This window comes from Podarcis filfolensis, assembly GCF_964270895.1.
Source record: "Podarcis filfolensis genome assembly, chromosome: Z".
Classification (NCBI taxonomy): domain Eukaryota; kingdom Metazoa; phylum Chordata; class Lepidosauria; order Squamata; family Lacertidae; genus Podarcis; species Podarcis filfolensis.
In genome coordinates, this window is record NC_139617.1 from 25,619,919 (window position 1) to 25,647,703 (window position 27,785).

At 43.4% G+C, this 27,785-nt stretch overlaps 1 protein-coding gene across 10 annotated transcripts in view; it reads left to right on the plus strand.

The window, feature by feature from the left end:
- The first annotated feature begins 404 nt into the window (after positions 1 to 404).
- The window catches only part of PAK3 (p21 (RAC1) activated kinase 3), an 86,658-nt gene continuing 59,277 nt past the window's right edge, over positions 405 to 27,785 (plus strand). For 3 of the 10 annotated variants that reach the window (XM_083596008.1, XM_083596006.1, XM_083596009.1), the window contains exon 1: positions 439 to 677. The gene's annotated coding sequence lies outside the window, so the exon portion shown is untranslated. Of the gene's footprint in view, positions 678 to 5,411; positions 5,470 to 8,177; positions 8,310 to 27,785 lie in introns of all 10 variants that reach the window. The other 7 variants (XM_083596001.1, XM_083596005.1, XM_083596007.1 and 4 more) reach the window with 7 other exon arrangements.

Sequence of the window (27,785 nt, forward strand, 5' to 3'; positions counted from 1 at the left end):
TAAACTGTGTGTGTTTTAAAATTATTTTATGACCCTGAGTGTGAGTTGTTCTAAGAGGACAGTTTTTGTTGTTTTTGTTGCTGCTGCTGCTCTGGATCCTGAAATAACCAGGATCCACCTGATAATAATAATAATATAATACCCTTTCCATTCATATAGTCATAAGGAATGTGCTTGGGTAAGCACAACATTTTAAAAGTTTGCATAGGCTTTAATCTAAAGCCAGCGGAGGGAAAAGGTCAAAGGCCACTGGCGCGGGGGGGGGGGGGGCTGGATTCAAGTTTCTGAATGAGGCCGCCCGCCTCAGATTCCCACAGCTGCTTGTCTCTGAAACATAAGATTTGTCTTCCCCTGCCCTGCCAGTGCTATTAGTAGTATTATTATCTGCTCCCTCTCAGCCAATCAGGGCGGCAGGAGCCTGGTGACGACATGTGCTAGGGAACAGCACTGAGGCAGTGAAGCATCCAAGCTACTAATGTTAGGATTGGAGGTCAGAAGCTGCTCTATGGGGAGAAAGGGAAGCCTTTTAATGGACTAAGCCAGGAGTGTGCCTTGCTTTCCCTCCTCACCCACTCCCCATTCTTTCTTTTTTTCCTGCAAAGGGTATTGCTTTCGATGACAATACCAGACCCTAAGAGGCCGACAGTCTGGATACAGCATGACAGGGCAGACTGCAGGTAATGCTTCCCCCAACCTCATTTTCCCCTTTGCTGCTGTTACACTGGGAACAGGGCTGGCCTGTGGACCTTATGTTTGCAATTGACACCTGAGCCACGCATTCTTCTGCTTTTGCAATCAAGGAGCTTCTCTGTCTCCGCTGCAGGAGAAAGAGGATCCCAGAAAATGCATGCTTTGTTTTTCGTTTTATAGTGGTGCGTAAACCTTGCTTTGGTGGAGGGGTCTTGTTCCTTGTCTTCAAAGCATCTTGCATCTCCCTGCCCCCTTCCTCTCTGATTTGTAAATGTTTTTTTTTTAAATAACAGCAGTGTCAGAAAATCTGGAGACTGACATCTTCTAGCAGTTTAACTCTTGAGGGGATGGAGGGGAAATGGGAAGGGGGGCTTGCATTTTGCAAATGCAGAAATCTGTTCTTGCCGCTGACTGAAGTGTCAACACGGATGTCAGCGGCAGGAGCTGCCTTGATGGGCTTCCCATCGAAAGGGAACAATACATGCTCTGGTAGTTATTCAGATGCACGAGAGAGACGTGGCCTTATTGTAGTACTGACTGTGTGTGTGTGTGTGTGTGTGTGTGTGTGTGTTTTCCTGGCCAATGCATTCAAGCCATTTCTGTATTTTCTTTTGTTTTGAAATGGTGCTTCGGGGGCTAATACAATGTAAGGATGTTCTCCCATAAGGCATTATTCTCTGATCTTGAAATGCTGGTGTTTCTTTTGCTAGGCTTCCTCCCTTTGTCCCAGACCTGTATGTATGGCTACATTATCCAAGTAAGGAACTGTCACCATGCACTATCCTACTCCCTACTGCTCTCTTTGCTCCTTCTGTTTCATGTCAGGTTTTAGGATCTGTTTGTATTTGGGCACCAGAATGGAAGACGATGAGTGCATCTTTGTTAAGCAGCAATAAGAAGATGATGGTGAAAATGATTTTAAAAAGCAGAGGTGCAAAAATGGGATTGTCTCTAGTATTGTTAAGCATGTGTGACTCAGTGGGCCTCAGCAGCTGAATGCTGATCTTGTTATCCATTTAAAATGGCCCCTATCTCCCCTCTCTCTACTAAAAAAAAAAAGGGTTCATGGTCAAGAGGTTTATTTTCAGTGTCTCTAACTGGGATGGGACTCTCTGGGCACTGGCATTTTGTCTTCATGTATGGTTTTCAACACCTTTCATGTGCCTGGGGATGGCTCTTCCTTTTGTCAAGATGTGTATCACTTCTTTTTTTAATACTGAGGAAATAATTTGGGGGTTTGGTATGTTTTACACTGCATTTCTTATTGATCATAATTTTTGGGGGGTTTGGAGCTTGTCAAAATTCTGCACCCCTAGGCAGGGCTGCCAAGGTCGAGTGAGGTTTCGGTTCAGCAGGTCAAAGACCAGACATAGATCTGATTGTTTGAATCTTTCACTGGGGCGGGGAAGTGGGGGGATGCGGGGATGGTGTCAACATGGCTGGCTGTTACAGTGGTGGCAGCAGGGGGGCAGGCAGAGGGAGAAAGTCTGAGGGGTGGGTGAAGCAGCTATCTGCTGTAGGGAAAGATAATAGAAAATGCTGGGCCCTGGTGGGGAATGAAATCAAGTGGTCCCCCATGACTCCTCCTTGATTCATAAATTAACATTCTGCAGTTTATTTCTAGATTTTCCAGAGGCACAGCTGGTGGGAGAGGGGAGGGGAGGGCTGGGAGAAAGGAGAGGGATCATGGGTGGCAGATTGATGCTAAGGAGGAGGATGGATTTGCTATGCCAGTGAGGAAGATGGGCAGGGGGAGGCACGAGAGCTGCCTGAGTGGGAAATGGGAAGCTTGAGAGAGGAGGGAAAAGAGGAAGGAAGTCAGTTGGTGATGTTCATAGAGAAAGGAACAAGGTGGAAGGGTGGTGTGCAATGAGAGGTTGAGTGAAATAGCGGTATAAGAAAGCATCCTGGTGGATCAGGCCAAAGGGGCCCCATCTTGCTCAGTATCCTGTTCCTACAATGACCAATCAGATGACTATGTGAAGCCTATAAGCAGGGCCCAAGCACAGCAGTTCTTTCTCCACTTGTGATCCCCAGGCACAAGTATGAAGGGACAGCATAACCATCATGGCTAGTAGCCATTGACAGCTGTCTCCTTCATGAATTTCCCAATCCTCCTTTAAGGCTGTCCATGTTGGTGGCCACTATTACATTTACCATAGTTTAACCATGTAGTGCGATGAGACACTGAAAGAAAAACAAAGGAAAGAGCAGTGTGTTGGATCCCAGGGAAGGTTGATCTGTGTATACATAAGGTTCTGAAGGAGCTCCGCAGAAGTGGAGAGGACCGTAGTACACCTTCTACAGCTACGGAGCTCAGCATGTACATTGCAAGGTGTGAATCGCTGATTGTCAGGTCTGGTTCTAGTTCTAGCTTGGCTGCAAGGTAGGCTGTCCATTCCAAGAGCACACCAACTTTGCAGGGGCTGGCAATTTTTTTTATTAAATTTCTGTTCTGCCCTTCATTGGGAGAACACAGGGTGGATTACAACATAAAAACACAAAAATGCATGTTGTAATAACAAACAAAAATAATGACCCCGACACACACTGCTATTATTATTTATGAAAGGATATGAAAGGCAGGAACTATGTAATTGCAAGAACTCTGCAATTCAGATTGTCTACTTCGGCCATTGCAGACCTCAGGTAGTCCAACCATTTGCTGCCATCTCTAGAAAGTGAATATTTGGATAGTTCGAGGCCTGTGAATGGAATATGACTGACAAATTCCCAATAACGAGGATGGGCAGTTCCTCTAAGTTTGGGTGGACAGTTCCCTTTGGATAGTTGCAGCAATAATGGTGGGGTATCATCAGACAAAAGAGAGTGCCTGTTTCAGGTGACTGACAAATTCTGTTGCACCTTCTTTGGGTGAATTTCTTCATAACGGAGGCTACAAGGAAACCTTTTCTCTTGGTATTAAGCCATCCCAGCTCTGCATTAATTACTAACTTTAGAATCAAGCTGCATCAGAAAGAAGGCATGTCCATTATTTCAATGGGTCTCTAAGTAGGAATAGTATTGGACACAACCCAGAGTTGCCACATCACTTGCAGCTTAAAGTAGAACAGCAGTAATTGAGTGCTGCTATTTATCCATGTCTGAAGTTTCAATTTGCTGTTGGGTTTTTGGTTTTCAGTGGTAGTGGTATTTTATATATATTCTAAAGGCACCACCTGCTTCTACATGAATCTGCTGATCCACACCATACATTCAAAGCATATTTATACCACTTTAACAGTCATGGCGTCCCCCAAGAATCCTGGGATCTCCAGCTTCCTCCTCACGGAGCCACAGTTCCTATAAGTCTTTGGGTAAAACCGTGTGCTTTACAAATTCTTGCTATGTGGTCCCAATCCAGCTGAAGAAAGGCAGGTCCAGAGACAGGGCAGTTTCTGGTTTGACCTCGCATCTCTGGAGTTCTTTTCTTCATGGTCTGGTGAAGCTTCTGTTTTGCCAGGGCTTTTAAATGTTGCTTTTGTTTTTATACTATGTATTTTTTGCTGCTAGAGATTCTTAAAGATATCATTCATTCCACAATTAAGTGAACTTAATTGATTTGCGCTTCCTGGGCTACTGTTTAAGTCCAGAACTTAAATATAGAAGTGGATAGCTCAGTTGGTTAGACCATGGTGCTGATAACACCAAGGTTGCAGGTTCGATCCTGGTATGGACCAGCTGCATATTCCTGCATTGCAGGGGGTTGGACTAGATGATCCTCAGGGTCCCTTCCAACTCTACAGTTCTATGATTCTATGATTCTATGCATATTAGTCTACAGTTCTATGAACGTTTGCTCTTCACACATTAATTACTTACCTTTTTATGAGGTGGTCTGAGGTGGCTATTTTGCTTTCCAAAAAAACAAAAAAAAAAAGTATATCAGTCAAAACTACATACCAGAATCTGCTCTGTTAGGAGAAATTTGCACTGAAATGATGCTGAATTTTCATGAGGTCTTAAAGAAAAACACTCCACTAACTGATATAGAAATGCAAAGAACTGAACAAGGGCCACATTCACACCATCCATTAAAAAGGCTATAATACCACAAAGAATCCTGGGAACTATAGTTTTTGTTAAAGAGTGCTGAGAGTTGTTAAGAAACCTCTTTTCCACCCCAGAGCTACAATTTCCAGAGTTCCCCATGAAGAAGGATTAATTGTGAAATCAGTCAGAGAAGGAAACCACTGGGAGGAAAACAGGGGTCTTCTAACAAACTCTCAGCGCCCTTAGCAAATTACAGCTTCCAGCATTCTTTGTGAGGAAGCCATGAGTATTTAAAGTGGCATCATAGTGCTTTAAGAGTGTGAATGTGGCCAACACTGGAAGAATGAGAAACAGGGAAACTGAGGCTGGGTACACAATCCCATTTACTCTGGCACCAGTGCACTCCCACAACTGGTGTTTGAAGCCCAAAATGCATAGCATTAGTCACAATCCTTGGAAGCCAACTTCTAGATGCTGAGATCCCTTTGCTCCTCCCCCAATAAAATATTTGAGGGGGACAAGCCCTCAAATGATGTCGATGTGCCCTGTCATGTGATTGATTATGCAGGGCGGGGCTTACCTGCCCCCTCCCATACTCACTGTCACAATCCATCTGTATTCTGTAGCTTCATGAGAAATACTGCTGTTTCATGTGCTTTCCCTCAAACCAGCTTCCATCCAGTTTGAAAATGTAATCTCTCATTAAGCTGAGGTTTGTATATGCACAGGTGATGGCTTCACTGAATAACAGCTGTGTGAGGACTGCAGGCATGGGAAACAAATCAGGTGAATAATGTGTCCGGCAACATAAAGTGTGACTTGAAACATAGCAGGAGGTAACAACCACCTTAATGTGTTCATGCCATGAAAGAGACATGTTTGCCCATCCTTACTGCTTAGCCATTTACCTGCCTGGTTCTGTTTACTGTATCCAGTCCCCCTGGGCTTTGGCTCAGAGCCTTGTCTGCGACTGACTTTACTTCTGTTGCTCCAACCTCCTTTGCTACTTCCAACAGAAACAGATTCCAATGCTCACCCTCAGTCTATCGGGGCAAGTGATGAGGGGATGGAGATTTTCCCAGCGCTTTATTTCTCTGAAGAAAATTTTCCTTTTCATAAGTTCATTACTTGCAATGAATATACCATGCACCGTTCTTTAGGTTGTCAACCTGCATTTTTGTGTCAACAGTTTTCAGTGCCTCTGTTCCCTCCCGCCCTTAAATGTAATTACAATTGTACCTTGGTTCTCAAACGTAATCTGTTTCAGAAGTCCGTTCAACTTCCAAAACGTTCTGAAACCAAGGCGCAGCTTCTGATTGGCTGCAGGAAGCTTCTGCAGCCAATCGGAAGCCGTGGAAGCCACGTCGGATGTTTGGCTTCCAAAAATAGTTTGGCAAACCGGAACACTCACTTCTGGGTTTGCAGCGTTCAGGAGCCAAAACGTTTGAGAACTAAGCTGTTTGAAAACCAAGGCACGGCTATAATGTTAAGTGACTACATGGCATTGCCATTACATATTTTGCAATAACGTTTTCTACACAATACAACATTTTAACCACATTAAATGTGCATTAATTTCTCTCTCTCTCAAATATTTCTGGTGAAATACGGCAAAAATTAAAGCAGGCTACTTTTTCTTAAAGCTTTTTTTAGTACAGTCTCCCCCAACCGGGTGCTCTCCAGATACTTTGGGCTACAACTCCCACTAGCTGGCTGGGTCTGATGAGAGTTGTAGTCCAACACGTGGGCTTTGGCAAATATAGGTTTATTGGGGTGTTGTTGTTTTTAATAAGTAAGATAAATATGCTAAAATAGATCATTCTAGGGATCAGAACATTTTCTGATGCAAATCACTCAGTGCAATTTTTTTCTGATAGGAAGGTTTTTATAGGAGTTTTTCCAATTCAATTCCCCCCCCCCCCCCGAAAATGTGCATCACTGGTCAATGCAGTACTTCTTTCTTGATCCTGCTGAGGCTCTCATCATCTTCTATTTCCCTGCTTGGCTGCAGCAAAGGAATCCTGGGAGCTCTTTCTGAAGGCTAGGAGTCTCAAGCAAGTGAAGTATTATAGTCAAATGGGATTCAGTGTGCACAGCATTGCTTGTCCTGGTTGGCTGCAGAGAAAATCCAGGGACAATCTTAGAAGAGGAATTTTGTGTCACCTCCTTGATCCTTCTAACTGAAGATGGCCAAGATTGAACTGGGAATGGAAGCATATACCATACCACTGAGCCAAGGACCCTCTCCCACACCTGGGCTGGGAGAACTTTGGATTTCAGCAGTGTGGGTGGCGCTGTGGTCTAAACCACTGAGCCTAGGGCTTGCCGACTGGAAAGTCGGCAGTTTGAATCCCCGCGATGGGGTGAGCTCCTGTTGTTCAGTCCCAGCTCCTGCGCACCTAGCAGTTTGAAAGTACGAAGTGCAAGTAGATAAATAGGTACCGCTCTGGTGGGAAGGTAAACGGTGTTTCCGTGCACTGCTCTGGTTCGCCAGAAGTGGCTTAGTCATGCTGGCCACATGACCCAGAAGCTGTCTGCGGACAAAACGCCGGCTCCCTCGGCCAGTAAAGCGAGATGAGCGCCGCAACCCCAGAGTCGTCCGTGACTGGACTTAACGGTCAGGGGTCCCTTTACCTTTATCCTTAAAAAGTCCATAACCATCACAGGCTTTCCCTGGTGCCTGTGCCTGGAGGGATATATTACCCCTTGAGGGCTTTCAAGACATCAACAGAACCTAACAATATTTTTCATGCATAATTGAACTGACCACCCATGCCCAAGAGGTTTTGGGGCTAGCAAATGAGGCTGCCTTATACCATCTAGCCTAGTGTTGTCTATAACGGCTGGCAGCAGTTCACCAGGTTCTGAAGCAGAGGTCTTCTGCATTGCCTGCTATCAGTTTTTTAACTGGTGATGGCAGAGATCTTCTGCATGCAAAACACATGATCTACCAATGATCCATGGGTGTAGCTAGGGGGCAGGAGGCATCTGCCCCCCAATCAAGTAAATAAATAAAAATACTTAACTAATAGTAGAAGTAATCAGAATATTTGAAATTGAAATTCTTGCTGAGGTCACCTGGATAATGTTGTGTCACATTCTAGCAATGCAACTGGCAACCCAACTGAGCAATACCTTACCTCAAGGCTCTGCTCATCTCTTTTGCTCAGCCATGCACCACTTGTGCCACAGAGCAGTCATTCAGTAGTACCTTGTGGAGAGTAAAGACTTGGCTAAGGCCGGTGATGACGGGGGAGTCTCTCAATGGCTTATTCTTACTGAGTGTCCAGAGAAAAACTGCATTGGGGGAAAAGGAAGAATTTGAGATGGATGTGCTAAAATGACTTCCAGCAAATCCATAAACACTTTATTTAATCTAGATTTCTTTTAAAAAATAAGATGAAAAAGGCATGTTCCTTGTAGTTTTGCAAAATATACTTATTAACTACATGAAAGGTACTCCCTCGTGTTAGCTTTTTCATTTAACTTCCTAGTTTTCAAATGACTGAAGATTTTGACAGATTTTTCTGAGTACTTGGGGTCAAAAGAGAGTGATTTAAAACAGCAGTTGTTGAGACACTTCATTCAGAATCTGCTAGACAGAGCCAGACAGCGGATGATGACAGGTGGGTGTCCTGCTCCCCCCCCTAAATAAATCCTGGTTACGCCCATGCACTGAGCTGTGCCTCTTCCCTTGGAGATGCTACTCTCTTGTTCTCCTTGCATGAGAGTCAGCTGTCTGGCATGTGTGGTGCCTCAAAGCTCCCTCATTGTGACCATTGAAGTACAGGGGAGACGTGAACAGATTGGACTTCCTTGGCTGCAGCTTTTCCTAGTCACAAATACCTTTGTTGTGTCTGGGTTCTGACATTGATGCTGCCCCCAGCCCAGATCCTGCACTGTTGTTTTCTTTCTCTCTCCCCATTTCTATTTCCCGCTGTGCTCTGCAGTGATCTTCCTTATTTGCCATCTGTTTTCTTGCCGCAGCAAAAGGCACCCTGATGTGTATACTCACTGGTCAGGCTTCCAGGAATTTCATAGAAATGAAACACTGGGGTTCTATTCTGGGTGTCATATTATGTTTGCGTGTCTGACACTTGATCTCTGAAGCCTATGCAGCTATTGAATTTTGGTGTACCTTTGGTGTTCATAAATGTTGTGAGAAGGTGGGAAAAGTAGAATCGGGTCAGCTTTTAAAAGGAATCAGGTGCCTTCAGCCAACTATTAAAGCAGAGCCTATTCACATCTGTAGTCTCAGTTCGCATTTTGCATGGTCCCCTGTCACAGACACACATGCAGCTGGCAAGGGTGTCGGCTGTGTTTCCGCACTTTTAATAGGCATGTGAACATCAGGAACAGCGAGAACAAATCTGATGCCACTCTCCCCTTTCATGTCTTTGAGAGCATGTGTGAAAATGGCTAATGCATTTATTATTATTATTTATTGCATTTATATCCCACCTTTTTCCTCCATGGAGCTCAAGCTGGTGTACATGGTTCTTCCCTCTTCCTCATTTAACCACAACCCTGTGAGGTAGGTTGGCCTGAGAGATGGTGACTGGCCCAAGGTCACCCAGTGAGCTTCGTTCATGGTTGAGTGGGGATTTGAACCCTGGTTTCTTGGATCCTAGTCTGACACTCTAGCCAGTGGAATGAAGTTGAGGGATGGAAACCTGAAGGTCTCACTTGTGTTATTACTATTGCTTTTGTCTGAGCCTGTCCTCTACTTCTTCCACTCTTTTTTGTGCCTGTCTTCCTTATCCAACTACTTCTACTCAATGCATAAGCATGGGAAATGCACAGAATTGCAGGTGGCAAGGAAATTATGCAGGGCATAGAATCACAAGTACAGGTGTTAGAATCAGCTCTGTTGTTGTTGTCTTTTTAAAAAATGAATAGCCTGGGCAGCTTGGGTTTATAAACAGTGCATGATTCATACCTCTTTTGACCAAAACATCAAATTAGTATGACTTGTTGAGAGAGGAGGTTTTCCCGCTTCCATTTCTTCCTATGCCTCTGGTTGATTCTCCCCTGCATGCCAGCCTTTTTGAATTCTAGATTAAGTAGATGAGTTTCAAGAATTAATTATGGAAATGAAGTTTGCACCATTTGCTGCAGCTTTCACTTCCTTCTGTTCATTCACATCTCCTCACCATCACATTAATGATGTCCACATATGCATTTATGAAACTATGGTCTGGTTTGCACATAGCATTAATCCAAACCATAGTTTAATGGGAAGGAGCAAGTGTGCAGATATCCAGAGTGAATATTGTGGCTACTCTGCTCGTCCTTGGGTCCTGCTTCTCTCATGCTACCAGTGGTTTGGCTAACGCAACATGGGAATGCAAGCTTATATTTTGTCTCCCCCAAACAAACCCCAAGCAGCAAACCAATATTAAATCTTGGTTATTGCAACTCATGGTTTATTCGGAGCAAGATATATCAGGAAATAGAGTTTTGATTAAGTCAAATAAAGAAGACAAATTATGGCTTAGTTCTGGACAGCATGGCACTATCAGATTCAGGGAGGAGTGATTTGTATGTACTCCGGTTTATTCTCCCTAAGCCATAGTTTGGCTTAGTATTCAACGTAAACTGGGCCAGCGGAAAAAAGCAATCACAAAGTAATCACATATTTCATGCAGTGTTTCATTGGTGCACATATGCACTGCTGCACATGTGACAAAACACATGAAAGAATCTTGGTCCAACCACATGTACAACATCATACTTGGGGTTTGTGTGTGTGTGTGTGCGCTTTGCCAATGCATCTGTGTGCATTGGTGATGGAGAGGTGGTAAATGTCATGACTGAATGGAAAGCTGTGTCAAACTGTGCATGCAGAGTGTTTTGTACAAAATCTGGATTTATTTTTATTTTTAAAGGAACAATGAACAATTCTGGATATGTCAATCTCAGTTTAGAAACAGGACTGGGTAATTTGGAAGTCTAGTCTCCAGGGAGGCCTTCAGGTGAGAATTTTGGCAACATTACTGATGGCTGCCTTTTCTACCCCACTTGTAATTTGTACAATTGTCAGAACTGGATGGCTGTTCTGTTCTGTGCTAGATTGGTGGATATTTCTGAGCTACAAAGGTATCTCAATTTGCCGCCAAGTAAGGTGGGGGACAAGGATTGGGGGGAAGGCATGTGACACACCCACCACTAGTTTTGCAGATCTGTTTGGAATTTCCCACAGCTACCCTTAAGTGAAAACAAAGACATCAGTGCCAATCCCAAATATCCTATGTAACATATAGTTTGGCCTTTATTTATACAGTTATCAGATCAGTTTAGATTTATTTCTTACAACCACCGGTTGTTACAATACGAAGCAAGGAAGATGAGCATTTAATAACAAATGAGATGAGAAATAACATTAACTTAATTAAGCATAAATCAATAAAAAAACAATTAAAAGACTGGCAGTCAACCCAGCAAATGAAATAATAATAAGTCCAGCCTAACTGTACCAGCTTCCTGTTTTGTTTTTATTAACCATGACAAATCAAATAAAAATGATGGAAACAGCCAGGATTCTCCAGTAGTCTTTTATATTTGTCTTAATAAATATATAAAAACAAGCTTGTGCCTTAGCTAGTGCCATTAGGAAGGCAACAGCTCTTCTCTTTAGCTTGATATCCTTTTCATTTTATCTTTTCGCACTCTACCATTAGGCACAGTAGAAGAGATGCTTTATATGGAATATTTTTAGGGGCGGGGAGTAGACAGAGCAGGGTCCTACATGGCTTCCGCAGGACTCCCTAAGCTGATCTGCTGCCCCCCAGTGTAGTGGAGGCTGCTCTCCCATTGCCAACACTGAGGTAAGATTGAGCTGCCAGTGTGTTAGCTTCTGTATGTGGAGTGCAGAGGGACACCACCTTATCTTTTGCCTCACGTAGCAAAGTATCTTGGACCCATCCTACACACAAAGAACATGGTACCATTGATGGTTTTCCTCTAATACCTTCTGTTAACAATTAAGCAGATAGTGGGTAAGATCCCAACTTTGTCTAATCAATAGCAGAACTTTATGGCGTCTGTGCTAATCTGCCTACAAGAAGTGTAGAAGACATTAATGGAAACCTCACAATAATGATTTCATTAAGCAAGCAAAACTTTTTGATTTTAAGTAAGCAGACCTGTGAACGTGGGTGTGCCCTCACCCAGTCCCCCCCCTGCCTGCCCTTTATTACTTACATCCAGTCTAGAGAGTGGCCCTGCCTGTCAGCTTCTGCCTCCTTAGCTCAGTGTCTCTTGTAGAACTCAGCAGGGAGGAAGATGAGGACAAAACTTAAATTAATTGGCTGTGCCTGCCATTTTCTCTGACTCCACCTACTGTTGGTTTCTCTGCCTCTTGCCCTATAAGCCACAATTGGCAATAGCCAGCAGTGGCTTGGGGGATATCTTTATAGATATTCTTATATCTATAAAGATATATCAAATAAAGGGTCCTTTTTTAAACTTCCAATACTGTGCCAAGGTGCATCATTTTGGCTCTTAGAATTTTGTTCTGGATACAGTGTAAGGTGATTAGAACTTTGGAAGTCTCAGGTCCCTGCAGGTATTTGGAGCTGAAGGGAGGGCCTGTTTTCTCCCAGCAGGGAGCCAACATGATGCTCTTGAGATGTTGCAGGTCTTCATCTCCCACCATCCTATCCCTGACCATTCTTGTCTGTGGAATGCTCTCCCCAGGGAGACAAGCATGGTGCCTTCTTTTATATGTCTTTAAGTGCCAACACTTAAAGTGTCCCAGGCTTTTGGCCCATAATTTGAAGTGTGGCACTGTAGGATCTGTTAGTCCTGCCTTTTCCTTGCACAACTATGTTTTTCAGGGGGTGTTTGGTGTGTTTTTTTACTTGGTTGTTATTCATTGCTTTTTAGCCTAAGTTCTTTTGGGATGCTCAGGGCAAATATATGGACTAGTAAAGGTAAAGGTACCCCTGCCCGTACGGGCCAGTCTTGACAGACTCTAGGGTTGTGTGCTCATCTCACTCTAAAGGCCGGGAGCCAGTGCTGTCTGCAGACACTTCCGGGTCACGTGGCCAGCGTGACAAAGCTGCTCCGGCGAACTGGCACCAGAGCAGCACACAGAACGCCGTTTACCTTCCCGCTAGAAAGCGGTACCTATTTATCTACTTGCACTTAATTGTGCTTTCGAACTGCTAGGTGGGCAGGAGCTGGGACCGAACGACGGGAGCTCACCCCGCCGCGGGGATTCGAACCGCCGACCATGCAATCGGCAAGTCCTAGGCACTGAGGCTTTTACCCACAGCGCCACCCGCGTCCCTAATATATGGACTAATCAATGTAATTAATCTTTCAGAGGTTATAAGAAACAAAGATCATTATGCCCTAGATAAAACAAAATGACTGCCTTGGTTTCTTCCATCTGTCTGTCTGGTCGTTTTAACTGTATCTAGTTTTGAAATTGTTTTGTGGGTCTTTGGACCGCAATAAAGTTTTGATTTGATGTAATTAATAATATTAGTAATAGGCCATGCTGGACCACCAACTGCTACCTTCTGTAGATGTTTCTCCACCATCTGAAGAACTATAAAGAAGGTCCAGCAAAAAAACTTTAGACCAGTGATGGGGAACCTCCAACTCATGGGCCTCATTAGGCTCACCTGGCCTCCTCATTTTGGCCAAGCCCCCCTACCTTATAACTGACATCATATATATTGTCAGGTGTGGGGCAGGTAAAATGCAGCTCCCATGGGGTTTGCTTTTGCAATCACTATCATGGTTGTTGGGGCATGCAAAGTGCCTCTGCTTGTGTGGTTTGACTTCAAACCACATGAGCAAAATTAAATATGACACCATTGTGCCATCAGGTGATTGGCATGTAGGTAGTTGGCTGGATCTGGCAGCCCACTCCTACCTTAGAAACTCAGAGTAACTTGACTGGTTTACTATAGGTCACATGCTTGGATATTTAGTCTTGGGACTGGCTTGCATACATATTACATGTTGCTTAATGACTGTCAACAGGGACGTGTGTGGCGCTGTGGGTAAAACCTCTGTGCCTAGGACTTGCCAATCGTATGGTCGGCGGTTCAAATCCCCGCAGCAGGGTGAGCTCCCATCGTTCAGTCCCAGCTCCTGCCCACCTAGCAGTTCGAAAGCATGTCAAAGTGCAAGTAGATAAATAGGTACCGCTTTATAGTGGGAAGGTAAATGGCGTTTCCGTGTGCTGCGCTGGTGCTGGCTTGCCAGAGCAGCTTCGTCACGCTGGCCACGTGACCCGGAAGTGTCTCCGGACAGTGCTGGCCCCCGGCCTCTTAAGCGAGATGGGCGCGCAACCCCAGAGTCGGACACGACTGGCCCGTACGGGCAGGGGTACCTTTACCTTTACCTTTAATGACTGTCAACAGCAATGATGGGTCGGTGCATCCACTAAATTCAGAGGCAGTACACTTGTGATCATCATATGCTAGGGCCAAGCAATGGGACGTGGCTGTCTCCATTTTGCTGTGATGTGACTACCACAAAAACAGCTAGGTAGTGCCACTTCTGGGAATAGTGTGCTGGAGTAGATGGTCCATGGGTTTGAATCAGCGCAATCAGTTATTATGTTGACAATGGTCTCAGACAACTTTTTGCGTCAGAAACAAGCTATTTACAAGCTAAGTAAATAAACCAACAGCAACAATTGTGCATGCTTTCACACACATACACCCAGCATGGATCAGATTGTTCCCAAATTGTACTCCTGATAGCCCAGAGAGAAAGCCAACAGAACTATGGGCCTCACTGATAATCAGCGTAACGAATTGTGGCCACATCTATAAGATTTAACCAGTATGTTAGCCTGAGGCATACCTAATGCCTGTTCATTAAAGGATCAGATGAGCATGCAGGCAGCATTCCAGTTGTTAAAATATTCATGTGCCATTAGGAGTGTCTGTTCCTAAGACAGGCAAACCTGAGCGTAATGCATGACAATCATATGGTTCTTGACTGGTCAACATTAAACCAATTTTCTACCCCCTTGGTTACCTGCTTTTCTTACTGTTCACAGCAGTTCCCCTGCGAATTACCCCAGTACTCACAGGTTGCTGTTTTTCTTCAAGTAGAGCTGTTGCATAACTGGACTGTGAGTTTGCTTGCTGTGGGCCACTGGTCCTGCCTCACTGATATGCCTATGGAAGAGTCTATCATTGCCCCGATAAGCTGCTTCTTACCTACCTGTAAAAGCCAGCATCTTAGCACACTGTAGAACAGGGGTGAGGAACCTGTGTGCCTCCTGATGTTGTTGTATTCCAATTCCTGTCCACCTGTGTCAATACCGCCATTAGTTAGAAATGGTGCAACTTGTAGTTCAGCAACACTGGGAGGCAGGGGTAGTGCAAAACAGGAAGTGCTGCTTTGCCCTGCCGCTGCCATCACCACCTACCTGCTCCTGCCTGCTCTGCTGCCGCCACATGCTCTGCTGCATCTGCCACTGACGGAGAAGCAGTACCACCAATAGCCCCAATTTTGGGCAAGATTGTGCCAATTTAGGGCATGATCTTGCCCAAAATTTGCACTGAGTGTAGTGCCACTTCTGTGCCAATGGTGGAGGTGGCAAGGCAGGCAGGGCACCCATAGGTGTACCTGATGGGGAACTTCTGCCACCTGAAGCAGGGATCTCACTCTGCCTAATAGCTGAGCTGGCTCTGTCTGGAGGAACACGAGTTCTATTTTATTTCAGTAAACATGTTCCTCAACTTAGTGCCGTCCCCTTATTTTGGACTACACCTTCCATCATCCCCAGTCAACATGGCCAATATTCAGGAATGATGCATGTTGTAGCGCAGCAGCATCTGGAGGGCCAGAGGTTCCCCAAGATCCTGCCCACACCCCGTGCATTCAATGTTCACTCACTTAAAATGGCTGCTGAGTTCTTCCCTTCCCCTCTTTGTGCACCAAACTTTCTTCTGATTCCTGGACCAGATAATTCATCTCTCTCTCCTCCACCCCAAATTAGTTACATCTGTACAGCACTCCCCAGCTTCCACTTAGGGAAGTGGAAGTTTTCATATGCCGTCACTGGAGACACCAGTTTTCCATCAACAACGAAAGCTAAATGCTGCACACAGCAGTGGGAGAGCCGAAAAGCATAGAGACACTTGTCTAATTTACAAACTTGTAGCACCAAACAAAAGAGCGATCAATGATTGAATGCAGTCCACCATTTATTAATAGAGAGATCACAAGTTGGAATTCACCGTAAACAAAATCAAACATTGCTGATAATGTGCATAGATTTATTCTGTGCTGTTTCAAAGGATTAAAATGTGGATGTTAACAGCAATGTTTGATTTTCTTATTAATGACTTCTGTGATATCTCTGTTAATAAGTCATTGACTGTGTTCAATAATTGATTTAACCAGTAGATGGACACCAGCAATTTGAGAAGGTCTGGGAGCCGACACACATTGCTTTCCCCATGGCTACCGCACACACTCTAGTCCACTCTCAGATAGACATGGTGAAGTACTCTTCCATGAAAGCTGCTCTGACTTTCATCTTCATTCAGAAATAATGTGACCAGGCTGCCCCTCCTGACCACTAGCCCACTTCCTGATCTGCTGTCACTCTTCCTAGTGATCAGGTGCTCCTCAGGGCTGTTACAAGGACATCTGTACCAGGGATGGGGAACTTGTGACCATCCAAACGTCATTGGACCCCAGTGGTCAGGGATGGTGGTTAGACCACTGCAATGCATTGTATGTGGGGCAGCCTTTGAAGACCATTCAGTAACTACAGCTAGTGCTGAACACAGCAGCTGACTTGTCAACTCAGAGAAGAAGGCATGAATATATAGTATGGGTCCCCGCCTGACTGAGCTGTCGGCTAGCTTGTCTTTGAGGCCGATTCAAAATGCCAGTTTTGCTCTTTAAGCATTTTACAGCTTGGGACCCCTATAGGTAATGGATTGCCTTTCCCCATATTAAATTGCCTGCTCCATAAGATTGTCATACATGCCTCCTCTAAGGAAGGTTAGAGCCAGGGTCAACAAGCTTTTTCAGCTGTGGGCCGGCCCACCATCCCTCAGACCATGTGGTGGGCCAGACTATTTTTTGGGGGGGGGGATGAACAAATTCCTATGCCCCACAAATAACCCAGAGATGCATTTTAAATGAAAGCACCACATTCTACTCAGGTAAAAACATTCTGAATCCCGGACCGCCCGTGGGCCAGATTGAGAGTGTGATTGGGCCACATCTGGCCCCCGGGCCTTAGGTTGCCTACCCCTGGGTTAGAGAGTGGTGTCCACCATTTATGCTCCACATCTATGGAATGCTATGCTCCACTTGGCACCCAGTTTGTCATTGTTTCAGTGCCAGGCAATACATTTTTGTTTTCCCATGTATTCCCATGGGCTGCCTCAGTGACTGGATGTTTTTACCCTGATTATGTTTTTAATATGGTTGTGTATTTATTTTTACTAGTATCACTGTATTTCCTTCTTGAAATTGCTTTATGACTTTCTGTTGTGGGAGGCAATTCATAAATTTAATAAACTTAACCAAGTAACTAAATCTAATCTAGCAACATCTGGAGTGCTGCATGTTCCCCATCCCTGATTGGCTGGGACTTGGACACCAGTGTCACCAGGAATGGCAAGTGATGGGCTTGATAAAGGCTATGAACTACTTGATATGGGGAATGTCCTGGGTATGGATAGCTGTGAATATATTTATTTTCAAACTTGATGCCAAAACCAGGCCAAAACCTTTGGTGCTCTGGGCTCAGTAGCAAAGTGAATTCAGCTTGCACAGTATTCTCTGCTTGCCTTTGTGGGAACTCTTCAGTTCCTTTTAAAAAGTACTGCCGAGATTACAGGTGTGACCAGACAGGGACGAAGCCAGTGCATGGAGCTGTTGCTGCCAGCACAGAAGGGCAGGCATGACACACAGCCACACTTTCACATGATCAGCCAAGCAGTCAATCACATACTCAACAGGTGGGTGTGGGGTGGGCAGGTTCATCCAGTTAGGAAAGCACACACAGCCTCCTGGTCCAGACATTTTGCTTAGGTTAGTGCCGTCACTGGCCTTTGCTCCTCCCAAGTCTGTGCTTCCCCTCCACCAAACAGAACCTCACAAGTTCAAGCGGGTCTCCTGGGACATTGCATTTGTGCGCACAAAAGATAAATTTACCTTAAGTATATATCATAATTGAACAACCAGTGGCTATCCCATAGGCATTTCGTTGCCCAATGCGAGAACAGGATTCTTGAGTAGATGGGCCATTGGCCTGTTCCAGAAGGCTCTTCTTATGTTCTTATATTTAAGTCTGGGTGGATAAGAACAGCTGTGGAACAGTAAGTGCTCTACTCATTAGGCTACTCCTACCCAGAAGTTGCTTTACAAAACTTCACTGGCTGCTAATGCCCAATCAGCAACAGTTGTTGGGTTCACATTTTTCACCACCACCACCAGAAGTATTGGGTTTCTGAACTTGCTTTAATATGCTAACTAGGGAGAAGCAGGTGCTGTCATGAAACCATTCTGCCTGGTCAGCTGCCCTTACTAAACCTCTGTAACATGAAAATCTGGCTTGCCATTTGCCATATTCATGTGTGTGTGTGTGTGTGTGTGTGTGAGAGAGAGAGAGAGAGAGAGAGAGAGAGAGAGAGTGTTTTCCGTATTGAAAAGAAATGATTACATGATTTAATATTATTTTAACAATTTTGATAATGTCGGAAGGAATGGAAGAGTCAAGAAGACAGAGTAAACAAGGGAAGAACATGTTACTATTATTTTTAGTGGTGCATACTGAAACTTAGTTATATTAGGGTATTCGGATTAGGGGCGATGCCAAGGACTTCAGCATGACAAGACCTTTGATATCACGTTGTGATTTGGACAGGACCAACCTTTTTGCAGTACAGTTTGGGTTCTTGATTTGTATCAATGGCAGTTCTGCAATTGATCAAAGGTTTCACAAATAGATCTATCCTAGATCAAGGCTTTGATGCAAAGTTACGGGTGCAATCCTGTTTGCTGTGGATGGATAAATCTGTCAGCTTTAGTTTCTTTTAATTCTTCACATTTTCCCAGTCCTCTAACTTCATAACATTTCTGGAAGTTGAATTTTGATTCAGTACTGGTGACTGGGTAGTATCTTGCATCGCAGCTGAGGCAACAGATCAGATTGGGGGGATCCAGAGAGAGACCATGTGTCAACCAAGGGCAATGGCTCAGGTAGGGAAAGGCTATTGTTGCCCCTGAGCATCTGCTCATTGAACTGATTGTCTCACCTTACCTAACGATAGGGCTTTCCCTGTCCCTGCCTTGATTCCTTATCGAGAAGAACATTCTGATTCGGGGGTGTGTGTCAGAGCTAGCCCACCCATGAGGCAATGTGAGGTGGCCACCTCAGGCAGCAAGATCCACAGGGGCAGTAGACCCCAATGCAGAACTTTACCCACCCACCCCACCGCCTGTTCCTAATGTGTGGTGGATCCTCTTATCCCTTCTTCCCTGGTGGGGAGGAGATGTCATTTTGTGGTTTGTCTCAGGTGCCAAAATGTCTTGGGCTGGCCCTGGGGAAAACAAATGTACAAATGAGGAATGCTAGCAAGGAGGCACAGTACATCCTTGAAGATATGCAGCAAAGGAGACTTGGTTACGGTGACCTGATCAGGTGTTCAAGCTGTCTGTTGCTATGGTAATAAGGCTGAAGTAGAGTGAGAAAGAGACAGCAATTTTCTCAGTTTGGAACCACGTCTCTTTTCTGCTCATACTTGAGAGCTTGGAGAGCATTATGTCCCAGACATGGTAACACACCCACCAAAAAAGAAAAAGAAAAAAGATAATGGTGTGGAAAGAGAATGCCGATTTTCTAAGCGTTCATCTCCCCACCCCCACCCTATTAGCATTTATTTGCTGAGAACAATAGAGGACTGTATGATGTGAAGATATACTGCATTTACTCAAATGTAATGCACACCTTTTTTGGCCAAATTATGTTGCGAAAATTAGGGTGTGCATTAGATTTGATGGCGCATTTACATTTGCCAGCAAATACTTTTTTGGTTCCGAGGTTTTGAAAACTGAGGTGTGCATTAGATTCGATGGCGCATTAGATTCACGTAAATACAGTACTTTACAATGCAATCTTATGGAGGATAGGGCTTTCAGTGCCTAAAAGCAACAATGGCTGTGTTTCACCTCCACTGTCAGAGACAAAGGTGTTGTTGTTGGCATCCATCTGTCTCTGGAGACAATGAAGGAGTACGCCTTTGGGGGGTGAGGTCAAGCTATTGGAAGGTTGCAGCACCTGCTGTGAGACTGATGCTGGAGAGACATGTTTTGTTGCAGCTGGGGCAGATGAAGGCGTCCAGTTGTGCTGCTGCAGGTGCACAGGGCATTTCTTTTGCCTGTGCTCCTCCCAGTGGTCATTCCTCTGGTCACTGCCATGGATGCACAGCTCAGCTGCTCATCTCCAGGTAATGCAGTCTGACAAGGTTGATGTTTACGCTGCTAGCCTTTAGGTCACATTTGCAGACAGCAATTCAGACATTCAGCATGTCTCTGAGTATCAGTTGCTTGAAACCTCAGATGGGGAAAGTGTTATTGCACTCAAAACCTGCTTGAAGGCTTCTCATCAGGGCACCTGGTTGGACACTGGAGGAAAAAGGTGCTAGACTAGATGGGCCACTGGGCTGATCCAGCAGCCAGACTCTTCTTATGACTGCTAAATGGAAGCTCCATGCTCAGAAGTCTGACACTGAATAGGGATGGACAGATTGGTCTGTTTCTGGTCCTGCCAATTTCACATGCATTCTTAAATTCATTACCATCCCATTTCCAAATTAATCTGATATTTCAATTTTATTCTAAAGCTGCATTGGTGTGGTGGTTGTTTGCGCTAATTAATCCAATCTAATTAATGCATTAGATCCAGACAAAAGGAGTCAGGCTTATTCTTATTTAAATCAGCATGAAAAGCCTGTAATCACTAACTTTGATTTCAATGGGACCTAAACATGAATAGATTGGCCTGGATATAACCAAATAAAGCACTGTGTCCAGGTACCTAAAAGCAATGGGTTGTTTTTTCTTTTTATTAAAACACACACACCTTATTTAAACATAATTTAGCCATCTCTTTCTGACAGAATTCAGGAAACAACTTAGTCAAATAACAAGTTTTAATCACCAGAATTAGGCAGGCAGTTCTCAGTTATTAACATGCAGGGTGAAGAAAGCCTCCTACAAGCAGTCAGTATTGGACAAATACTGTTGTATTATTTGCCCTGAACAAGGTCTGATGATGTTTAGCAAAGAATGGTTTATTGCAACTGAGGTTTTCACCTCATTTCAAAATAGAAGAGCCATGCCAAACTTAACAGCTGTATTGGGACACTGCAATAAACTGTGGCTTATGGGAGAACCTTCCCCAACATGGTGCCCCCCAGGTATTGCTGGACTGCGACTCCCATCATCCCTGACTATTGGCCATGCTGGCTGCGGCTGATGGGAGCTGCAGTCTAAATTATCTGGAGGAACCATGTTGCAGAAGGCTAGTTTATCATGATGGGAATGATCCTAGCCTTCTCTTAGCTCTGCATGTTTTACTCTCTGCTCTCCTCTTCCACCCCTGCTGCTGGAAGGAGATCAGAAGCTTTTACTTGCCATTTCAGTTAGAGTTTAGCGCTATCTCCAAACCCATGGTTTGAAGTTGGCTTGCTTCAAACAACCCAATATTTAAGACTGGCCACAATTTTTCAGGTTTAGGTGGCATAGAAATCTGTGCTTGGTCAAAAATCCATGTGATAACTTTTTTTTATAACAATTTTTATTAAATTTTCTAAATTACATTTCAAAATATTCATTTAAACAACCTTGAATCAATGACTTCCCTTCTTCTCCTTCCGTGGTTCATTTTGCATACCATATATCCCTACATATTTCACATCAACTAAACCATTCAGTAATCCTTTGTTATGTCCATCAAAACTTATTTACACTGTTGAATTTATCTTAATGCTACCAGCGTTTTTAAATAAACACAATTTTCACTTATATATTCAGTAAACATTTCCCAGTCTTCTTTAAACGTGCATTCTTCTTGTTCTCTTATTCTGTAAGTTAAGTCTGCAAGCTCCACATATTCCATCAGTTTAAGTTGCCATTCTTCTTTGGTTGAGACCTTGCTCGTTTTCCATTTTTGGGCTTACAAAACATGGGCCGCGGTAGTAGCATACATAAATAGTTTGGGTTTTTTGACACCTGGGAATTTTCCTTTGAATTATCCCCAACAAAAAGGACTCTGGGGTTTTTTGGAAACGTACTTTCAAACATTTTTTTTCAATTCATTATATATCATATCCCAATATTCTTTTACCCTTTTACAAGTCCACCACATATGATAAAACCTCTTTACATCTCCAGCACTTTGGATGTGAAAACTTTCAAATTCTTCCTTGATTCCACAGAAAATACAGAAAATAGTAGTTGGTCATGAAGTCCATACATATGCTGTACTCATTCTCCAGTAACTTCTCCTGCATTGTACTGTATGTGAAAGCAAGATCTCTTAGTATATCCTCCTTTAAAATAAAACCAATCTCTATTTTACTACATTTTTTATTGTATCCTTTCCCCCAAGGAGCTCAGGGTGGCATATGCTGTTGTCCTCCTTCTACCCCTCTTATCCTCCCAGCAAGCTTTTGAGGTTGGTTTTAGAGACATCTGTCCTACTTTTCTAAAAATGAACAAATAAACAAAATAAGCATTAAGCAGCTCATAGCAAGGAATTTCAAACAAACAGAAATACAAAGCGAATGAGGAATACACATTCTGCTTAAAATTGCACATTACAAAAACAATAGGGACGAAAGCACCCACCGTCTAAAAGAACCAGGTAAGGGATAGGCGAGCAAAGATTCATCTCACAGAAAGGCAAGAATGCATCAAATCAATCAGGCTCATGGCTGTTCCAGAAGAACCAAGTATTTATGCCTATTGAGCCTTCCTGAAGGGTGAGCGTGACATTTTGTAAGATTGGTTCCATAGCCAAAAATACTTTGCTGCAAGTGGATATCCTTTGAATTTCACATGGTGGAGGCAGATGGAGAAAGGTTTCATACATTGAATGAAATGCACAAGAGGGTCATACAAAGGAAATGAGCCTAACTCCCCCGCCCCACCTCCTTGTACCTTCTTCTGACCTGTACAAGCTGTTCCACCAGGGTTCCAGCTGCAAAGAATGAGAAATGAATGTTTCAGAAATAAATGGATTTTCAACCAGAACGCTTTCATCTGTATTACCTTTTAATGTTGTGTAACTAAAAGAAATGGGATTGTTGGTTTTCTTTTAATTTATTTTTAGAAAAAGTAAAGAAGGCACAGTCACAGTGGAAAATTGAAATTTTAGAGTCAAGATGCCCTTAAAAATGCAGGAACAAATCATATAATAAGAAATGCTATATATAAAGTATGGGGGAAAATACAAAAGATGTTTGGAACAGAAAACCCCAAGATGGAACTTTCCACTAGAAGCAATCGCTGTTAAAAAAAAAAAACATCAAAGAGAACTGGATAACGTATAACACAATATTAAGGTAGGAGGAGGGTCAACTAATATTGAGGTTACGAGAAAATATAAGATCACTTTTCTAGTTGGCTAGATTACTTCCAGGTGAATGAAGTGTTCAGACAGGATAAGCAGACAGGTTTTGAAAAGGAGCCTTCAAGATTTGAAAGAGAACTACTGAATAGTAAAACCAAGGTAATTGCAAAAATGTATAGACTTCTTTTAGACTATGAAGTAATGGATGAGGAGGTTAAGGCTTCACTGATAAAGTGGGCCCAAGATATGGGCCATCCAATTATGTTAAAAAATTGGGAAAACTTACGGAATGTAAATTTGAAATTTACAGCCAGCTATAATATAAGAGAGAACATGATGAAAATGGCTCATAGGTGGTACCTCACTCCTTCCAGATTATCAAGAATGTATAAAAATCTGGCGAATGCTTGTTGGAGATGTGGAGGATATAATGGTGACATGATCCACATGTGGTGGATGTGTGAAAAGATTAAGAATTTTTTTTGGGGGGGGGGGGAAATATACGATGAATTTAAAAAGATGATGGGGATAACTTTTACTAAAAAACCGGAGGCATTTCTATTAAGTATTTTAGATAAAGAGATCCCAAAAAATCTAAGAGAGGTATTCTTGTATGCAACCACAGTGGCTCGAATACTTGTGGCCAAGGGATGGAAAGATCACGAGGCTCCAAAAATAACAGATTGGCAAATCAAATTACAGGAATTGGTGGAGACGGCTCAATTGACTAGCAAACTCAGAGGAAACTCAAAGCAAAAATTTGCGGAAAAATGGGATGGTTATAGGAGATATGTTCAAAAATGCAATAATAGTTTTGACTCCATGCTAGCATTCGAGTGATAAAGGAACTAAAAGAAGGTGGACAACAATTAAGGATGTGCTATGTTTTCAGAATGTATTGAAAAATATATATAGAGAGAGGTTTATTGTATTGTGTACATTCGATTGTAAGATAAAATATATGCAAAGGGACTTGACAGGAAGTCAAAGTTGAAGAAAAGATTTTGTAAGATAAAAGGGGGGAAAATATTTACTTTCATTATTATCATTTGTGTGTGTGTGTGTGTGTGTGTGTGTGTGTGTGTGTCTGTCCATATGTGTGTTTTTGTATGGAATGTTTGGGAGGAAATAAGACAGTAAATAACAAACTAAATATTGATGTATGTAATTTTTATTTCTCAATTATATTTAGTGGTAGTATGGTTGTATTGTTTTTTGTAACATAAAATCATTCAATAAAAATTATTTTTTAAAAAATAAAAATGCAAAACCATTCTTAGGTTACCCTGGTGCTACTTATAGGGAGAGAAAGAGTAGCATTAGAAATTATGGTAACCCGTGGTCCCTTTCTGCATGCCCTTAGGAAAGACCTAATTATTCTGAGTTGCATTGCTGCTGGAATCATGCAGATTGCAGTGGTCTTATCTCCACCACTCCTGCACAGGGCTACCAGGTCACACAATCAGTACCTCCATAAATGCCAACCAAATTGGCTGCTCATTGGCAGCCTGGTGCTCCCCTGAAGGCTATCATGCTGAGGTCACCAGATCTATGAGTTGGCCCATTTTGAATAAGTGTAAGATGCTGTTGGCTTGATCGTATGAGAATGACCCACCAAAAATCTTAGACCCATTGGAATGAACTGAAACTGTGCAAGGGTATGGTTGCTCATCTCACTGTGGCTTGCACAAGTGCATTATGTTTAGGCATATATTTGCATATGTGTTGCCTCCTGTGAAAACAAAGAACAAAAGAGGACACGGATTTGCATAAAATGTTCACATGCTAATTTGCATGTACAGATTCAAATCTAGAAAGAATTGCTTTAATTTAAAAAGAAATACAATGCATTTCACCATACTGGGAAAGATTGGGACCACCTGTGTGCCAATCAAGTCTGTTCTCCAGGTGCTAACTGTGGATAGGCAACTTAAGAATGTACCGTAAGAGCTAAAGCTCCATGGTATAACATCTGCTTTGCCAAAGGGCTCAGGTTCAGTCCCTGGCATCTCCCGGTAGGGCTGGGAATATCCTTTTCTGAAATCCTAGAGAACCACTGACAGTCAATGCAAGACAATTTGATTGATTGATTGATTGATTGAATGAATGCAAGACAGTACCGAACTTGATGAACCAAAGGTCTGCTTCAGCATGAGACAGCGTCCTTTGTTCTTAAGTATCCTGACCAACCAAATGAACAGCGTATGGAAAGCCCCTGCTGTTCTCCTTTCTTAGGGTTCTTTTATCTTTAAACTGGACTTGGATCAGATATCTCTCCAGATAGAGGACTCCTTCCAACAGAGGATGGTCCCCAAACAGCCCTTCAAATGGAGGACTCACCTCCTTAAAGTAAGATGCATAGCCAACTTGATCATATTGTCAGATTGGCCTGTGTCTAATTCTGCCACTCTTAAGGGCACCCTATATCTGCTACCCAAGGGTGCTTTGTGGTAGGGCTGAAGGCAATGGAAGCTTCTTGATCTTTAATGGTGATGTACCCAGATCTAGTGGCGGAGCTTCATGCTCCGGCACCGGGGGGCAGAGAGCAGGTGGGCGTGGGGGTGGCGCACGCCCACCTGCTCTCCACCCCCCGGTTGTTGAAATATATACAAGAAAAAATAACCAATTTGAGTTGTGTGACTCAAATTGGGTCAACTCCAAAAAAATTAAGCAATGTGGATGAAAACTGCTTCTGGGGCCCCTTCAGGATTAGGGGCCCTGAAAGTTAAGCTTTATTAGTTTCATAGTAGATCAGCCCCTGGCCTGACCTCATGTTTTGGTATGGAAATATTCTAAAGCTTCAACTCATTAGGTTTTGTAGTTTTGTTGTGCTTGGAAAGATGCTGTGTGCAGCCTAATATTGGATGAAACCTGTTTCTTTCTTCAGTTTGCTTGACAAGTGTTTTACATCTCTCCTCCAGCATAACTAAATGTACACTATTCTGACCTGTTCTGCAAAACCCAATAATGTTTCTACAACTCCAACTGCCATAGAAGAAATCTTCTTCTGTCTTCCCTTCCTTGACAAGGTTATTTTTATCTTGATGCAGTCATCCTCTACTTCATTTTTGTTCTTTTTGTCTCCCTTCATCCTGAATTTTGATCAATGCTTTATGAGCCAGGCTAGGACTGTGTGTGTGTGTATTTTGCATGTTGTTGTTTTTTAAAGATCATGCATCTCCTGCAGGGGATTTGAAGGGCAAGAGACATACTCAGGGGTCGTGTTGCTGAAGTCTTTGCAAAGAGAGATTCATGGGATCCTGGAGATGAAATTACATCCTTGCAAGACTCTGTCAGGTTAAACCTTTGTTGGAAGCACACAGGTAGCAGATTATCCATTCACTGAATTGCAAAGGCTCTCACTTGAATGGTATGGTAAAAATGGGGCTGAAAAAGAAGGCCAGGCCAATGCATAGTCAATAGGCCATTTACAATGGTAAGGTCCTGAAATTTTGTTTCATCTCTAATGGTAACCTCCACAGGGTTAGGGGACCACATTTTCAAATGTTTTGCAAATGCTGTCTTGTAAAGCAAAGAGGATTTATGTCTCCTAACCTGCATCTTTTATTTTTCTGCAAGGACCTACCATATTTTTCCATGTACAGTGGTACCTCGGGTTAAGTACTTAATTCGTTCCGGAGGTCTGTTCTTAACCTGAAACTGTTCTTAACCTGAAGCACCACTTTAGCTAATGGGGCCTCCTGCTGCCGCCGCACTGCCGCTGCATGATTTCTGTTCTCATCCTGAAGCAAAGTTCTTAACCCGAGGTAATATTTCTGGGTTAGCGGAGTCTGTAACTTGAGCGTATGTAACCTGAAGCGTATGTAACCTGAGGTACCACTGTATAAGACGCCCCCATGTATAAGACAACCCCTATTTTTTTAACCCAAAATTAAGGAATTAAGTTGTTTAGCTTTTTTGGAGGGTGGAGGAGGTCACTTCCACCAATTGCTCACCTGCCTGCCCACACTGCCGATCGCTTGCCACAGCCACTGCCGATCGCACACCTCGCCGCAGCTGCCAGTTGTCTGCCTGTTCACTGCCATCAACAGACCACCCACCCACTTGCCACAGCTGCCAATCGCCTGCCCGCTTCTCCACAGCCGCCAGTCACCTGCCCAATTGCTGCAGCCACAGCTAATCGCCAGTAGGCCTTGCTGCAGCCACCAATCACCCGCCCAATCACCACTGCCAATCTCCTGCTTGCTGCTGCCATTAATCACACGTCCCCCCTCTGCATTCACTATCCGGGTATAAGATAGCACCCAATTTTTGCCTATTTTTTTTAGCAAAAAGCATCATATTATACACGGAAAAATACGATATTTCTTTCTATACCCCTTCTCATGTAACATCATGGCGTCTCATTCAGAGCTGATATAAGCGACACTAGTTGAAGAGGTTTGGGTCACAGTGAAACCCAAAGCAATTGCTTCTAAACTACATCAAGAAAATGCAACTGATGTAATTTCATAGCCTCTGGCCAAAGCCCCTTTCCAGCTATTAGGCTGGATGGAGGTAATAG